At 41.0% G+C, this 18,605-nt stretch overlaps 1 long non-coding RNA gene across 1 annotated transcript; it reads left to right on the forward strand.

Annotated features, from left to right (window-relative positions):
* Positions 1-361: 361 nt before the first annotated feature.
* On the forward strand, positions 362-8,193 carry LOC139016934 (uncharacterized). The gene is made up of 3 exons (XR_011472739.1): positions 362-455; positions 4,848-5,021; positions 8,181-8,193. It is a non-coding gene; the product is annotated as an uncharacterized lncRNA (long non-coding RNA).
* Positions 8,194-18,605: the final 10,412 nt, after the last annotated feature.

An 18,605-nucleotide genomic window follows, 5' to 3' on the forward strand; every position in this document is an offset into this window, starting at 1 on the left:
CTCCTTTGTCTTATGAAATCTTCAGAAACATCTTCAGTCCCCTTTAATGATATTATTTTGAATTTTTATTTACTTGTCATAAGAGTGTAAGTATTATTCTTTGGTTTATTAAGCTGTTATTTATAAACAATAAAATGACGCTTTGCCTCAGCGTGGGATGACTTGGAAGGGCCCCTCCAGCTCTAGAGCTCCCATAGGATCAACTGAAGTACAATTACTGTAACTAAATTGCAGTGTAACCTTTTCCCCCCTAATCCTGTTTTCTTCACAGCCTTACAGCAGTGGTCCTGGGTGTGCTACCAACATTCCTCCCATATAGAAATCTCTGCTGCATTTTGTTTCCAGGAGAGTTGGTGTCAGGAATGGTCCCAAGGAAGCCATCTCTACTAGTAAAATGAGAATTGGAGGCTTGACTCACCTGCCGGCCACATGACAATGAACACCCACATCTGACGGTCAGTAGAGCACCCATAGCCCTTGGGATTCTCTAAGGAAGTAGTTGAGAAACCCCTCAATGGGAGTAAATGGGGATGAATACCCATGAGAGGAATGTAAGACCTGGTGGAACATCTCAAGAGAAGTACAGGGAAAGTAGTCATTTTAAGAATTATGAGATTGGCTGGTTGTTACTGGGAACTATTGTAAGATTAGAAAGAAAACATGCTGGAGGTGAATGGTCACCAATTTAAGGTGAAATGTGACAGAGTATTTCTTTGGCTGCCTCTAAAGAGATTCCCATCACCTGCAGGTAGACGGCAGAAAAAACAACAACAGCTAGGCCCAGAACTTAATTCTAAAGGCAGGAGAGCTCCAGAGAGGTTTGAAATCTAAACCTTGGCAAGCTTGGAACAGAGAGATTAGGTGTTGTCAAGGCAGAGACTTGAGATTTGAGACAGGGGCATCTAGGTTTATGAGGCTGAGATCTCTGAAACTCCAGATCTCCCTGAATCCCCAAACATGCAGAAGTCACCCAGTGCCTTAGTTAACAAAGTGTTGCCCTTTGCTTGTAGGCAATGCAGAGGCCCCTGCCTTGCAAGACACTATGCTGTGCCCTGCAGAATGCACCCTTACTTTCCTACCTGGCCACCCCTAGTGGGGGTCAATGCGGCATTAGCCAGAAAAGGATTACCCGCCAAAGAAGCATCCGCTTCTAGGAAGCTACACCAGACAATGAAGAGAGAGCAGTTAAGGGTGCAGGATCAAGGAGCGGAGGCAGGACAGTAAGGAGCTAGGAAAATTCCTGGGCAAGTGGAATGGGGAAACTGAGACGAGATAATGAAACAAGGCCAAGCAATTTGGCCAGTTTACAGGCAGCCAGTGAATCACAAGGCCTACCTTCCCTAATCAAGGACACTTGCGACCAAATGGTTTTTACCTCTCTTCCCTGACCAGAGACTAAATAGCTTAAATCACCCTGGTCAGGGAGATAGAGGGAAGAGACCCAATTAATACCATGTGTACCAGCCAAACCCAAGGGCGGATGAAGTCAGGGGAACAAATAACAAAAAACCTTATGAGAGCCAGACAGACCCAAGATAAAAATAAAGTGGTGAGACTGACCAGAGAATAATCCCCAACTCCCCTCTACACTCATGTTGATGCATCAGCCTGTTAAAAATGCACTTGGAAAGCTGATATTCTACTGAAACTCTCCCCTACGACTCTTGCCACAGACGAAAGATAAAACCTTCAAGACAAACGATGCTGGGTGGGCTCTCTGGAGCATGCTTGAACTTTTTACTTCCTTTCTCCTAAGCTCCAAGAGTCCCCATGAGACTTGCAACCAGGGAATCAGCGGGCAGAGTCAGCTTGTTTGGGCTTACACCCTGAGCCTGTCTCCAGGGCCTCCGTTTTCTCTGACTTTCCATGGAGCTAACAGAGCCCCACCTTGGCTCACTTCTGTAGCGGTGACTTTCACTTCCCAGTGGGCTCATGTCAGCCTCGCCTTGGCTCACTTCTTCCCTATGACATTCCTAGGGGCCAAAGCAGCCCCGCCTAGGCTCTCTCCTGTTGCTTCTTCTACCTAAGCCCTCCCTTCATTTCCCTGTCCCCAGCTTTAGTAAACACGTGCTCAAAATCACATGGGCTCCTGTTGTGAAATCTTGCCTGCATGAAGCCAGGAACCCACACACTACAGGCCTGCCCGCGGCACACCCTCTCTGGGCGCAGTCCCTGTCTGCTGACAGAGAGAAGCAGAAAGTTGGATAACAGAAAGTTCTCTCCTAAAATAAGATTTAATATTTTGGCAGAGACCCAAACAAAACAGTGCTAATAAGCTAGTAGGGTACTCTTGGAAGTTTAGGAAAAGCGATGACCTAAAATACATGCTAGAGGAGGGGCTCTCTTAGTTTGCTCAGGCTAATAAAGCAAAATACCAGAGACTGGATGGCTGAAACTACAGGCAAAGCCAAGATCAAAATGCTGGCACATTCATTTCATGGTGAGAGCTCTCTTCCTGGCTGGCAGACCTCTGCCTTCTTGTGATATCTTTACATTATCATTACATGACACAGAGAGAGGAAGCTCTCATGATTCTTCCTTTTCTCAAAGGAAAACCAATCCAGTTATGAGGTCTCCATCCTCATGATCTCATTGAAATCTCTCTCCTAAGGGCCCCACCTCCTAATAGCATCACATTGGAGGAAAAGGCTTCAACATGTGGATTTGGCAGTGGGGGTGGTGGTGGTGGTGACGCAAACATTCAGTCTCTGACAGTCTCTAAGGCTCAAGCAGGTGTGTGTGCTGTAATGGCTGTACTAGATAAGGGGGAAAACCCACCAGCCAACTGTGGGAGGGCCCAAAGGACCCTCCATTTATCAAAGCAGAAAAGAGCATGTCGGAGTGAGCCAGTATCACTGAGAAGCCCCTTGGTAGTTGTCCTCTGTAGGCGAGGCTCATTGTAGAAAATGCTGATTCAGAACAGAGGTCCCTGAGAGTAATAAGGATCCTGAAAAAGCAGAGTCCAGCTGGTAGCACTTAAGCAGCAGAATTCAGGTGGGAGCAATTACCATAATGAATAGCAAGGTCTGAGTGGCAGCCTGTGATCCCGACCCACAGAGAGCTATTGAAAACATAGAACACAATGTTCTGAGGCACTAGAGAGAAGGGAAGCCAACAGGAATTCTGCTTAATTTGTACAATAAATAAAAGGAAGGTGGGTAATGAGGATGCTGAGGGCAGCTTCAGCAATACAATGTCACATTCTCAGGCCCAGTTTCCAGACACGAGCCAGGTCTACAAGTAGAATCCACTGTCTTCAGGAGACACAGCTCACACCCCAAAGGAAGGACTCCACAACAGGCCTGTATAGTAGTGATAGCCCCAGCGCTTTTCTAAATAAATGTATGACATCTACTATATACTGGAAGAAAGGGGAATAGGGATTTTAGACCTAGAGCACAGGGTCTGAATCGATATTGATAACCAAGGTCACTCTTACACTGGTTCTTGAGGACTCGGTAATGAAGTCCTGGCCAAGGTCTGGCTCACAGAGTGTCCACTTGGTCCATAGACCCACCAAGGGTTTTATCCCCCAGTCCCTGACAAATACAGTTAAGGGTGTTTTTTAAGAAGAACAGCTGCAAGGTTATCTTAAAGAATATACCCTGTGCCATTCTCCATGAGGACATAGCGTACACCATGTGAATATTATTTTGTATTCTACCCAAATGACAGAACAATGCATGGGTACTGGAACCAAGGGCTAGAACTACTGCCATATCACTCCCAGTGAGGCAGCTTGGGAACTTGGAGATGATTTTTGTTGCCTTCCCACCTGGTACAGGAGTGTGTGTGTGTGTGGGGGGGCATTTTGCAATATGTATAGATATTTTTGGTTGTCACAGTTAAAGGATTCTACTGGAAACTGTGACTTTAAGCAAAACCATGTATAACAAAAACTAATTTTACCACAGGCTGGAATAAACAAGAATTAATTTCCTACAGCATATTTATGGTCCCAAAACACCACCAAAATTCTAAATAAAAGTCCAAACCACTGTTTATTATTATTATTATATACATATATATTTTATTGATTTCAGAGAGAGGAAGGAAGAGGGAGAGAGAGATAGAAATATCAATGATGAGAGAGAATCATTGACCTGCTACCTCCTGCACATCCCCTACTGGGGATGGAGTCCACAACCCAGGCATGTGCCCTTAACTGTAATCAAACCTGGTACCCTTCAGTCCGTAGGCTGACACTCTATCTATTGAGCCAAACCAGATAGGGCCCAAACCACTTCTTTTATTAAAAAAATATTTTTATGATTTCAGAGAGAGGAAGAGGGAGGGAGAGATAGAAACATCAATGGTGAGAGAAAATCATTGGTTGTCTGCCTCCTGCTGGATCCCCAGGGATGGAGCCTGCAACCAGACACGTGCCCTTGACCGGAATCGAACTTGGGACCCTTCAGTCCACAGGCTGACACTGTATCCACTGAGCCAAACTAGCCAGGGCCCGCTTCTAATATTAAACATGAAATGTGAGCTGTACATACATTTAAGAAAGATTAGTAAAAGCAAGTTAGATAATTATTTTCCAACCTGCTTATTCCATTTCAAGGTCTGGGTGGCTAGAGAGCAGCTCAGGGAGCAATGCAGGAGTCTATCCTGGACAGGACACCCTTCCATGGCAGGATGCACACACACACACACACACACACACACACACTCACATACTCACCCAGACTGGGACAATTCAGACACACCAGTTCACCTCACATACACATCTTTGGAACCAATGTCCCCAGAGAAAACCCATGCAGACATGGGAGAACGTGCAAACTCCACACAGACAGTGAGTGGCCTCAACAGGGAATCAATTATTATTTTTCTCTCATCAGATTATCAGGAAACTACGTTGACTTAGAGGACATTATCAAGGACTTGCTGTACTTTGAGTTAAGAGGACAGCAGAGAGATCATCTATATCCTGATGGAGCATTGCCTTCCCAAGCAGCCTTCTACTTTAAGAACCCAATTCTCAGGAGTGCTTCCCTTGATGAGCTTCCTTTAAGGTTTGAGAGAAAATTAGATGTTAGAAAAATTAATTGGAAATTGGACTCTTATCTACCCTATTGAGTTCTTTACATTATGTGTCATAGTTTGTGGTTTATAACTTTTTTATTCATTGGAGTTAGTAGAGAAACTAAAAAGGAATAAGATTTCTAGAAAATTCCAATTTAGTAAGTGAGGCACAGAGCCCCCAAGTCTGGGTTTTAAGCCAGTTCCCTAGTTCCTTTCTACTTGAAGTGTGGTCCTTGGACAAGTAGTATTGGTATCACTGGGAAACTTAAAAAATGAGAATCTCAGGCCCCACCCTAGACCATCTGAAGCATTTTAGTAGTATCCCCAGGTATTTTGTACATAAATTAAAATTGAGAAGCACTGATCTAAGGAGTCTAGTCTATACCCAAGTTTGTTAACCTGATGATGGACAGTCAAGAAAGGCCTGATAGTAAGACATTATTAATTACTAGTAGCCCGGTGCACAAAATTCATGCACTGGGGTAGGGGGGGGAAGGGGCCCCTCAGTCTGGCCTTCACCCTCTCCAATCTGAGACCCCTCAGGGAATGTCCAACTACCTGTTTGTGCCCACACTTTTAACAGATAACAGCTCCATTGTTGTTTCTTTCTTATACTTAAAACCATTGGAATTAGTAGGTATTCAAAGTGTGTATACATTTTGGGGGGACATTCTATATATCTCTAGTCAGCGGTGAAAGAAACCAACAGCAGATTTGGAACCCCCAGACAGGGAACCTTGCTCACTCCCCACATGTCTCCCCACTTCACTTTCCACCTTCGTGGGCAGCAGGAGAATCAACATTTTCTCTCATTAATTCGGAAAAGCACATCCTGTCACCCGCTGCCTGGCAGGAGTGCCCTAGGCCCCAAGCAAGCGAGGCTCAGTCAGGGCAGCCTTCGCTCATGGGTGCTGGCACCTAAAGTGCACATTCCTCCTCTACAGTCACCCCGACTATCCCACTGTTTCACTGAGAGGACGGAATTCCTCTCCGCCTCTGGGTTCTTGATCTTGAACGCTGACTGAAGGCACCTCAGTGAGGGCTGCCCGTGCCCACCAGGTGTGTCTGTCTGCACCTGCTCCTGCCTCAGCACCTGCATTAAGCCCCCAGAGGTGATCTCGTAGCTGCACTGGCCTCCGTGGGAACAGGGCATCACCACTCCGCCCTCTCACTGTCATCTCACAGGCGCCCACTCTCAGCACCCAGAACACTCAGACACTCTCCAAAGGATGTGAGCGCATCAGAGGGGATGTGTGCACATCCTGTGGGTGTGTTAGGCATGCCAGGTTGATGGAAGTGCTGTGGAGGTGGGGGGAACTTGTGTACGCCTTGGTTTGCAACTGTTGCAGGTGTGGGATGGTGACAGTGTGCTGGGGGATGTTCGCACGCCAGGGGAGGATGTGCACACTGGAGGCCTCTGGCTTTGCAGATCCGCAAACCCCTGTGGTGCGGCCAGGAGGACGTCAGTCTGGCCTGCCACGGTGGCTGTCCCTGCGATCCTGCACCTTCTGGGCCAGGAGGCGTGTCTTGTGCAGCCACTCCTGGGCGCTGATGGCCTGCAGGCGCTACTTCAGCTCAGCCTGCAGGCTCCGCTTGGCACGCTCACAGCTGTCACCACCGCCATGTGGGGAGTACATGCCGCCCTCCACTGGCCTGCCTCCCCTGTCCAGAAGCTCTCTGCACTGCTCACCTGCCCAGAGTGACTGGGGCTGGGCAGAAGCCAGGCGTCCTGCCCTGCCCAACCCCGGCCGATCCGCCCCTGTGCGAGCTGCCACCCCTCCAGGAAGGGTCACGGATTCGGGTCCCGGGACCACAGACAGCCTTAAGCCCTGCCCCCCCGCCCGGCAGGGTCACAGATCCGTGTCTTGGTCCCGTGGACAGCCTCAAGCACTGCCCCCCGCCCGGCAGGGTCACAGATCCAGGTCCAGGGACAGTGGACAGCCTTGCCCGCTGCCGCCCGCCTTCAGTATGCAAATTAGCCGCCATCTTGTTGCTTCAGGGTTGGCGTCCCCACTGGGGTGCCTGGCCAGTCTGGGTGAGGGGCTGAGGGCCGTTTTCAGGCTGGCAGGTGACTGAAGCTCCCAACCTCTCCTTTTTTTTTTTTCTTTTTTATTTTGGGATTTATTTACCTTCTATGGCTGTCACTGGAGCTGAGAGCCGGCTTTAGCTCTGAGGCTCGGCTCCAGCTCTGAGACCTCAGCTGCTGAAAGCAGGGATCTGGGTTTGTTTGTCTTCTATAATTGAAACACTGTTGCAACTCCAGCTCTGAGGCCCGGCTGGCTGAAAGCAGGTTTCTGGGGATTGTTTAGCTTCTATAATTGCAACATAGTTGCTTTGAGTGCAGCTAAGAGCCCAGCAGTGGCAGGTGGGGAACCTTGGCTTCCTCCATCATGGAGCAAGCAAGCCTCCTGTTTGCTTCAGCTGCCTGGCTGCCGGCCGCCATCTTGGTTGGCAGTTAATTTGCATATCTCCCTGATTAGCCAATGGGAAGTGTGTCGGAGGTATGGTTAATTACCATGTTTGTCTATTATTAGATAGGATGATTTAGTTGCACGTACCTCAAACATGTGTGGCTTATTAACTCTCTTGTCAGGATAACTCATGCATAATTAACTAGATTTTGGGAACTATTTACCAGCAAAAGAAAAAAAAAATCTTAGCCCTAGAATGAACCTCTGTCTGCACATTTCCTCTTGCTCAGATTGTGTTATCTGTTTTTTGTTCCTTTGAATAGCCAAATGACTTACTTTATTTGTCTTTTCTCAATGTAATCTCACCAGCGAGTCCTTCTCTACCCATGTGTGAAAATTAATCTCAATATCCATCACTCTCTACCCCCTCACTTGCTTTATTTTCTTTGCTTACTTGTAACAGTTTGACATCTTCCATATTCACTGTCCACTCTTGCTTCCATACACATGCATACACAGCCACACACTCACAGGAATGTAAACTGCAATTTAAGGACTTTTATTTTCACTGGGTATCCTATGAACTTATAAAATCCTATAAAATTACTAATTTATATATGTACTCAGTAAATATTGGTTGGATGCCAAGCAATATGGCAGAAGATCACAAAAGATGATTTTTTAAGATGTAAATCTTAGGAGCTTTTGACATTCTCTTGACTTTCTAAATCTTTTAAGCTTATAGCTGAAGAACCTGATGATTCAACCAGTGAATGTTGTACTGCAGGAAGACTGAATGCCAGGTAGATTTTTATCTAGGTGATAAATAATTTTTCATGTACATGTAATGAATTTCTTTGGGAAAATTGCATATAAATATGCAAAGAACTAACCTTCACCTCTAATGTTTTCGGTATTTGACTTGTAAACTATGGTCTAAGATCACAAAAGATGAATTGCATTTAATATATTTTTTGTTTATCAGAGTGTATCAAGTTAAAATACAGAGTGAGATATTTACATAGAGAAATCAGGTTATGTGCTGAAAAAAATGTATGTTGCAAAAATTTATCAAGAATTAGGTAAGAGAAGACTCTTGAAGAATCAGGGGATAAAAAGAGATTTCAGATTAATGCCTCACTTTCAGGTAGCTTAAAATCTATTTGTGGAGATAATACACCCGTAGGCAAAGAAAATTACAGTGCAAGGTAGAAAGTGACAAATTAATGATAGAGAAAGCAAGTTAACCTCTGATCAGAGAAGACAGGCTACACTCAGAAAAGACTTCATAGAGGAAGTAGGGTCGTGCCAATGAAATATAAACATTTTTCCAAATTACTCCAAATGAAAGCCAACTTAAGGAGTTAATGCATAATAACTCTTCAAAGTTGAAATAGAAAAAATAATGAGTAATGTAAATAAATTGTCTAATCCAGCCAGGAGTATAGGTAGAACTCCGGGTGATTAATTGACTACCACAAAAGACATAATAGTTCCTATTGACTCTAGGCATAAAGAGTTACTGCCTGCGCAGCTTCTTCTCTTTTGAAGAGGAACACAAACCTTTAATGTTTTCAGTGCCTGCTGAGTTGACTATAACTCACAGGTAGAAACCATGTTTATGTTTCTAAGGAACCCCCAAGGGTGATGACATACCAGAATAATGTGAACAAGCGGCCCTTTTAATGCTTACAGCAGTGAATGGGTTTGAGCAATTTGCATTCCAGATCAAACTGAAAATGAAACTGATCAAAAGCTGCGTGGATCGGTAATATCAATACAACTTCAAATTTGATCCTTGTTATTCAAAGAATCTGAAAAGGTGACATCCACAGGTGTCAGGTTGAATTATGTTGCTACCTTTTTATTAGAATTCCTAATTATTATAAGAAGCGGACAGTTCTTTTCAGAAACTGCTTTGGTATGTATCCATCCCAATCTATTTGCTGTACTATTTCTATACTACATTGTCATTTTTACCTGCTTAATTTAGAGATATTTCTTTTCTTTTTAATTTATCTTTATTGTTGAAAGTATTACAGATATTCCCCCTTTTTTCCACTGAACCCTTCCTCCATACACCCACTCCTCCCAAGCCTTCATCACACTATTTATTGTCTGTGCCCATGGACTATGCATATATGCATATAAATTCCCCAGTTAGGTTAGTCTCTCTCCCTTATTCCCCCACCCCCACCTTCCCTTCTTTTATTTTTTCCAGCTCTCCCTCAGCCCCAACACCCGTTCTCCATACCCCTGTACCTCACAGCAACAGATGAGCAAATAAAAAAATGTTTTATTTATATTACAATAGGAATTTGCCTAAGGAAAGGCTCAGGTACTCACTAACCAGTAAGAATCACTTTAGATACTGAACATAATGCTTTGCATGGAAATATAAATGTAAAATCATCAGATGAAGTGGTTTCTACTCAGTTCTCTTCAAGTTATAAAAAAAACATTTGTCCACAATAACTCCAAATGAAAGATTTTTACACTACACTCATAGAATATTTTCCTCTTGTTCTCCTCTTACTGTCTCATGTAATTTTTACAAATCTGCCTGATATACTAAACCACAGATAGAGACAAATAGAGTAGGGTCAGGAGACTGTAAAAGTCTAACAATGACAGAAGAGATTAAGTCAAACTGAAAATTCTCAATTAAAAGAGAAAAGGTGGTTCTGGTTTAAGATAGCGACGAAGGAGACCTTGAACTCACCTACCACGGACACACCAAGTCTACAGCTACATATGGACAATTTCCTGTGAAAAGATCTAAAGCAGTGGTTCTCAACCTGTGGGTCACAACCCTTTTCATAGGGGTCGCCTAAGACCATCGGAAAACACATATATAATTACACATTGTTTTTGTGACTAATCACTATGCTTTAATTATGTTCAATTTGTAACAATGAAATTGGGGGTCACCACAACATGAGGAACTGTATTAAAGGGTCGAGGCATTAGGAAGGTTGAGAACCACTGGGCAAAGACTACAAATCAGGCAAACAAGTCCTGAAGGAGGCGCTGGAACACAATCTTGCCATAAACCCCACTCTCGTCTGGCTCTCCAATTTTTGTAGCTGCCATCAGGGGAGACCCCTACTACCATCTGAATCTGGTGGTAAAATTTCATATTTGGGGGGAACACCCTGAAGGCTTCATATGGACTCCAATGAAGACAATTCGATGTTATAAAATTTAATGTGTTAAGACATCTTATTCAGGAATTTCCAAATTTCTTCATATCCTAAAACATTCCTCAAAGATGTTTTAGGGGCTTTCACTGGAGGTGAAGGTGGGGTGAGAGTGGCAGTGAATAAGAACGCTTCACCTCAAATCTTGCTCAAGGAGAAGAGACGCATTCTATTACTTCCAATATTGACTGTCCTGTTTCAAAGAAAGGATTTGTGTCCGTTTTTGGACCTCTAGAAAGCATAGACCAATATGGAACAAAGACCTGTGAAGGCTAAAGGTGCGAAGGAACAGGAACAGACTGAATGTGATATTCGAATCCTCAGAGAAGCAGATGTCAAAATGAAATTGAAAATATCAGGATTTTATAGTAGAAATACCTGTGTGAAAAAAGAATGGTCAGGTGGCTAGGTAAGGCTGAGACAGCCATCAAACAGAAGTCTTATCCTAAGGGAAGAAGAGAGGGAAGGTTTATTGGAAGTATCTCAGACAGCTGTGCAAACTAAGAGAAAGCGAGGTCTTCAGGGAGTTCTCAAGATAAATTTGGCCTTCAGAGCAATCCTGTTTCTAAGAATGGCCTGCTTCAGCATCTTTCAGTCATTGGTGAGGAGCATCCATGGAAAATGTAATCTTGCAAATTTAACTATGGCTGCTAGAGCTCAGCAGACAGGGCCCTCGGTCAATGAATTCTCTCTGCATTTGGAGGTCGGCGAAGTGAACTTCACAGCTGACACGTGGGTGAGTGCCAGACTCCAGTGTCCATCTAATACTTGTGACGAAACGGAGGTAAGGGAAAAGGATTGAGTGATAAAGGCCTCAGATTACAGTGCAGCTCTGAGGAACTCCCATCAGCCCGATGGAGAAACTGAGCAAGATGACCTGCTAGAGGAAATAACCTTCACTGGGCACAAAAGATGCAGTTCTTTTACTCCCACTGTTCTCAGTCTTTGGAAGTAGCCCGGGGAGAAGGTGGCCTTGGCATAAACACCACAGCTGATTCTAAAGGTGCAGCTGCTGGGAGCTGTCAGCCAACTACATTCTTTGGAGAAAGTTTTTCTTGAAGGAAGATCCGGGTGGTGCACCTTCATGGCCACCACATTTTATGAGCAAAACTTTTTGAAAATAATATATCTAATAAATCCTAAACAGATTGTGAAATTTAATAACTGTATATGAAATGAAGTTTCAAGGTCACATGGTTGTTTTACAGCCAAGACTAAAACCAAAATATCCTATCAACAAAAACCAGAATTATTTCTATCATATTTTCATGAATTTCCAGCATTCAGTTCCACAATATAGCCCATAACTTACTATTCTCACCATTAAAACCTTCAAATAATTACAGAATGAAGAGAAATCACAATATGGCTTGTATCCTACCTTAATCTTTCTTTTTCTTCTTTACAGATTTTGAAACTCTCAATCAGTAAGTGAGAACTTTAAGGTGAATAGGTAAAGATGATGCTTTTATTTATGTTTTAAACTTCTATTGATTTGCAAATGAGATAAAGTCAAAGTTGGAATTACATTGTCTGATGTGGTCTGAATAGTGAGTAACGATATGGATTAGTCCAATTTGTCTGATTGAAAAATCATCAGAGGAAACTGCTCACTTCTTTGGGTATGCTACTTTCATATATTTGAAGATGCTCCTGTTGATAAGATTTACTGTTATCTGTTAAGGAAAAGAGAGTTATAAAAATCATTTATCTATAGTCCATTAACCAATATCCTACTCTTCAAGACCTGCTTCTGGAACTTGAAATCACAATTTGTGCAAATACTTCATAGTATTTTCTTTTCTCATTTGAAATGTAAGACAAATAAATAGAAAGAATGTTGAGCTTTACATAAAACAAATTCAAAAAATAAAATTTAATTAGGTGAATTCTGGTGCTGTTATTTCCGTGATATTGAGTTTCTCCATATTTTAATCTTCCCCCTTAATTTTTTCAGTTGTTAAACAGTATAATCCTACTTGCTTATTAAGTTGGCTTTCTTTTTGTGTATTGTAGACTGATGTATATACTTTAATGGCAAAAGATAAAATATCTGCCTCAGTTGGTAGCTCAGTGGTTGGAGTGTTGACCCAAGGACTGAAGGGTCTCAGGTTCAATTCTGATCAAGGGCATGCACCTCAGTTGCAGGCTCAATCCCAGCCACGGTCAGTGCGGGTGTGGAGGGCAACCAATCAATGTGTCTCTTTCACATCGATGTTTCTCTCTGCCTCTCCCCCTCCCTTCCACACTCTCTAAAAATCAATGGAAAAAAATATCCTAGGGTGAGGATTAACAACAACAACAACAAAAAAGATAAAATATCTTAGCTCCTCTATGAGGGTTTTCCTGACTGACTGCATGCTCAGTGGTGTCTTCTGCTTATTGTCAGAAGAAAATACAATGAAACCAGTCAGCAACTTAACTAAAACTGAGATTAACTATACCAAAAGAGCCAATTTTATAAGAGGATATGTACAACATTTTTTTCTGTTATGTTGGAGTTTTGGTTAAACAACCTGTATCATCAGATTATAATTATTAATAATTAATAAAATACTAGAAACTGTGCTACACAGAAGAAATTAAAGACTCTTTCACTAAAGGCTTAATCACCAGATCTAAAATGAATTTAGAGATCATTCAATTCATTTTCTTTCCTGTGCATCTCTCTAGAAAACAGCCAATAAATTAGCAACTGCTTGATCAAGAATTACCCTAATTGTTAAGAGAATGTCTTCATTGTATAGGCTATGGGCATCTCATCCACCAGCTTAATTTATTCTCTGTGAAGTGGCTCAAAATTGTTTCTATCCATTTTTCCACGTGGAAGCACTTTTATATTAAAGACAGCTCTTATGCCATTTATCTTCATGTTTTAGCTACATAATTGTAGCTAAATGTATACTAATCTAATTTTCTTTTAAAAATAAATTATTTTGCTACTGTGGCTTTAAACGTATCCTGGATATCATTAAAAGCCTTGCCTAAAGGAGGTGCATTTGGGAGAGTGTATAGAAGTTTTTATTTCCTTGGCAGTGTTAAAAAACAGGATTCTTGATGAGAATTAAAGGAAAGGGAAGAATTTAGCTCCTTCAAATCCTTTTAGACTCTGGAGTGAAATCTCTGGGGAAATAGCAGAAGAAATGACAGAGGAGAATGAGCTTTAAAAATAACAAAATCTGCTAATTAGATTAAATTGGGGCACCTCCATACTATCATCATAATCATCTCTCTCATTTAGTATTATTACACACACCAGGAGAAGTAATGAGAACATTTTATAGTGAACAAACTGAAAGTCTGTAAAAAAAAAAAAAGCGAGACATTTTAAAAAATGTAGAAGTAGTCTTATTGTAGCTATCTTAAAAATTAGTTTATATTTTTGCATGTATGCAGCCTAGTGTCTATTATGTAAAAAGTGGAATGCATTATGTAAAACCTAGATAATGGTGAGTGAGATTTTTATACTTCTAAACTAAAACTAGGACTTACCTTTTTTAATCTAAATGTTTTAATTCTTTTGCAGAATGAGACAGAGTAATATCTAAGTGCTACAGAAATTAAGTTTGCACTAGCATATATAAAACCTTCCAAAACCCCAGGATTTACTTTCAGCCAAATTCTGATAATATCCCTTTGCAAACTGACTATTAAAGATTATCATCTAGGAAGCTCAATATATTTGATTCCGGTTACATAGAAACTTGCGATAAAGTTAGAAACATTGATTGCAAGTGTTTTTACGCATAGAGACATAGTATTTTGTCAAAATGTATACTATAGAAATTTTGATTTTTTTTTTTACTGTATATTACCTTTTAGTAATGTTACTTTAAACCAGTTTTTGTGATATTACTATTTAGTACTTCAACCTTGTTAACTCTTAAAATATATTAAGGTGCAAAAGTGAAAGATTTGCTATGTTAATCTAGAGGTATTATGCTTGCACATAAGTTTTATGCATCACAACAGAACAGCAAAGAAGAAATAGAAATAATCAGATAAAGCAAAATTATTTTCTATGTTGGTATTCTAGCTTTCTACTCTATAAATGCAAAATCATCCCATTAAAAATAGAAAAGTTTATGCAAAATAGATGAAGTAAAAAGCTTGCTAAGCTGGAGATTGAAATTTTCTAATACATTCACTCCTATAGCTATTATGACATCTTATTATTATTATTTTTTTAAATCTTTATTGTTCAGATTATTACATTTGTTCCTCGTTTTTCCCCCCATAACTCCCCTCCTTCCAGTTCCCACCCCACCCTCCGCCCTCACTCCCCACCCATTGTCCTCATCCATAGGTGCACGATTTTTGTCCAGTCTCTTCCCGCATCTCCCACACCCCTTTTCCCCCCAAGAATAGTCAGTCCATTCCCTTTCTATGTCCCTGATTCTATTATAATCACCAGTTCATTCTGTACATCAGGTTATTTATTCACTTGATTCTTAGATTCATTTGTTGATAGATGCATATTTGTTGTTCATAATTTGTATCTTTACCTTTTTCTTCTTCTTCCTCTTCTTAAAGGATACGTTTCAGCATTTCATATAATACTGGTTTGGTGGTGATGAACTCCTTTAGCTTTTCCTTATCTGTGAAGCTCTTTATCTGACCTTCAATTCTGAATGATAGCTTTGCTGGATAAAGTACTCTTGGTTGTAGGTTCTTGCTATTCATCACTTTGAATATTTCTTGCCACTCCCTTCTGGCCTGCAAAGTTTCTGTTGAGAAATCAGCTGACAGTCGTATGGTTATTCCCTTGTAGGTAACTGATTTTCTTTCTCTTGCTGCTTTTAAGATTCTCTCTTTGTCTTTTGCTCTTGGCATTTTAATGATGATGTGTCTTGGTGTGGTCCTCTTTGGATTCCTTTTGTTTGGGGTTCTCTGCGCTTCCTGGACCTGTAAGTCTATTTCTTTCACCAGGTGAGGGAAGTTTTCTGTCATTATTTCTTCAAATAGGTTTTCAATATCTTGCTCTCTCTCATCTTCTGGTACCCCTATAATTCTGATGTTGGTACGTTTGAAGCTGTCCCAGAGGCTCCTTACACTATCTTCGTATTTTTGGGTTCTTTTTTCATTTTGTTTTTCTGGTTGGGTGTTTCTCGCTTCTTCGCATTTCAAATCTTTGACTTGATTCTTGCGTTCCTCTGGTCTGCTGTTGGGAGTCTGTATAATATTCTTTATTTCAGTCAGTGTATGCTTAATATCTAGTTGGTTCTTTATCACACCATCAAGGGTCTCATTAGATTTCCTGTATATCTCATCAAGTTTATCGACAGACTCTAGAAGCCTCTCGAGAGACCTCAAAAGTGTGGTTCTGAACTCAATATCCTCCCTTGATAGTTTTGTCCTGTTTCTTTGTCTCCGCATTTTTTTACACTTTCTTGGTACACCCCCTAGTGGTCTTTGTGCGAAGTCTTGTTGTAGTTAAGCCTTGATTGTTATAGTTAATACTAGAGGGATTTGACCTCCAGGCCGACTGGCTGTGATAATCAGCTGTGTTTGCAGTGGAAGAACTTGTGTTCTCTAGGGAGGTGCTAATCTAGCCTTTGCCTGAGGCTATCCGGCAAATGGCTTTGTGCAGGGCTTGTGCGGGGCGGGTCCCATGGATCAACAGGGCGGAGGAGGGAGCAGTTATGGCTGCTCTAGGGAGGTGCTAATCTAGCCTTTGCCTGAGGCTATCCGGCAAATGGCCCTGTGCAGGGCTTGGGCGGGACGGGTCCCACGGATCAACAGGGCGGAGGAGGGAGCAGTTATGGCTGCTCTCAGTCCGTCCCCAGGGGCTCTGCCTCTCTGTCCCAGCAACAGCTGCAAACCTCGGAGGGACCGTAGCCAGACAGTCCTGCTTCTCCCGTTTGAGTCTGGGTCCCTAGAGACTCGCCCGGATCTGGAGCTCTGAGTCTGAGGCTCCCTCCGGATTGAAACAGACAATCACGCCCTCAGCCACCAGCCCACGCCTCGCGCACTCCGCACCTTAGTATTTTACTTCAGCACTGCGCCTCCTCTGATTCTCGGTTCCTCCTAGTTGTAGAACTTCCATTCAGCGAGCCTTCCTGTGGTTCTGGATGATGTCCGTTCCGTCTTTTAGTTGTATTTTTGAAGTGGTTGTTCGAGGCAGCAAACTCCGGCGTTAACCTATGCCACCATCTTGGTTTCTCCCATGACATCTTATTTTAATGTTGCTAGATTCTTTCTTTATTTCTCTTGTAGGTAGCAACCAAACTTAAGGGGGTCTCACTGGTTGGGAGAGTTGGTACTTAATGGCCTAGATTTCTATTTCTTAGCTAAAACTGAAGTTAGATATTTTTACATAATTCTCTTTTAACACTGTCTACACTATTTGTCATGAACAAGACTTAAAAGTTATAATAAATCATTCTCTATTCAGGGAAACATGTATGTGCATTTTTATTGCAGTCAGTTATATATAAAATTTTAATTATTTTTTTAATGAAGGGTGAAGATCAAATATATTATTCATTGTATATAATAAAAGGAAGACTACACACTTTGTATGTTTAAATAAAGTCTAGATTGTGAATTTGAATGAATTTTAGAATTAATTTTGTAAATGAAACAACATTTTGTCATTTTCCAGATACATTTAGCCTAGCAGTCATTTCAAGTTTGCTGTCTATTGTCATTGTCTATAAAAATAGCTTCTGTCTCCATTTATTAGGTGGAATAATTATACAGGATGTGGCAAAAGTAGGTTTATGTTTGTGAGTACACAAAACAGAGTTTATTCTTATATCATTACTTATAAATTATTATATTACTTGTATTATTGATTAGTATATTACTTTTGCCACATACTGTATATGCAAAAAGATAGGTTTTGCTTTGGCCATAACATTTTGGCAGATATTGGGGCTACTGAAAGCAATATAGATTAATCTAAACACCATATTTCTACTTTATGCTACAACACATCTGTCTTATCCAATCATCACCTGGGAATTTTTATCTGAAAAAAAAAGTTTTTATTTCTGATTCTAGCCTTGGTTGCGTCATGCAATTATTGGTAAGGCTATTTCAGTGCCTTACCAACTAGGAAGGTCTAAATAAGCAATTCATTAATTATGCAAAAGTCAAATTTACTAGTTTTTCAGAGGTCAAATTCTTTCAGTTTTAAAAGGAGATGCTGCTTCATATGAAAAACATTCCAAAGATGAAAAAATGGTTTCTTGTTACAGAGAAGTAAATATTTTAAGTCCACACAAACTGAGGCATTTTATATAAAATTCTTCCCATTGCCTTAGAAAAACCTCATTCATAAATATAGACATGTGGTATTATATTGCACTTAAGTCTCAGTTTTAAAGTGTTCTTGAGTTAATATTGTTTCAGTAATAAATCACTATAACATGTACCTTGTTCACAACGGTTACTCAGAGTAATCATTTGTGGTATTACTGTGATTGCCTGACAGATTATGTGGTGATTTTAGAGGGCCTTTTCCTTGACATCACTACCCCAATAGAGACTAGGAAATAAAGATCACAAACTAGAGTCCTAGACAACTGAACTCTATGGCTAGAAATTGTGCTGCTTTTGGAATTTCTATTTAGTTTTGGATAATGCAATTGTGCATGACCAATTTCTAAAACACAGTTAAAACCAAATATATTGGACATGATTTCCTGTCATGTAAAAATATATACTCTACTTTTCTTAAAATTAATTGTTAAAAATTTATTCTTGCTTCCTTTTTTATTATCTTCAGAATCCATACAACTATTGTTACTGCTATTACTATTACTACATTACTAGTAACAGCTGATATTTATTGTATGTTTTTATACCCTAAATCTGGTATGCGTGACATCACTGATTTCTTAGAACAGTTCTATCAAAGTAGTACAATTAGTATCATCCCCATCTTCCAGATAAAGAAAAAGGAATGAATAACTTATTCCATGTGACACACATCAACTAAATCAGCAGTTCTCAATCT

The sequence above is a fragment of the Myotis yumanensis genome, unplaced genomic scaffold (assembly GCF_028538775.1).
Source record: "Myotis yumanensis isolate MYYU_CA2020_CCGP unplaced genomic scaffold, mMyoYum1.0.hap1 SCAF_9, whole genome shotgun sequence".
NCBI classification, from domain to species: Eukaryota; Metazoa; Chordata; class Mammalia; order Chiroptera; family Vespertilionidae; genus Myotis; species Myotis yumanensis.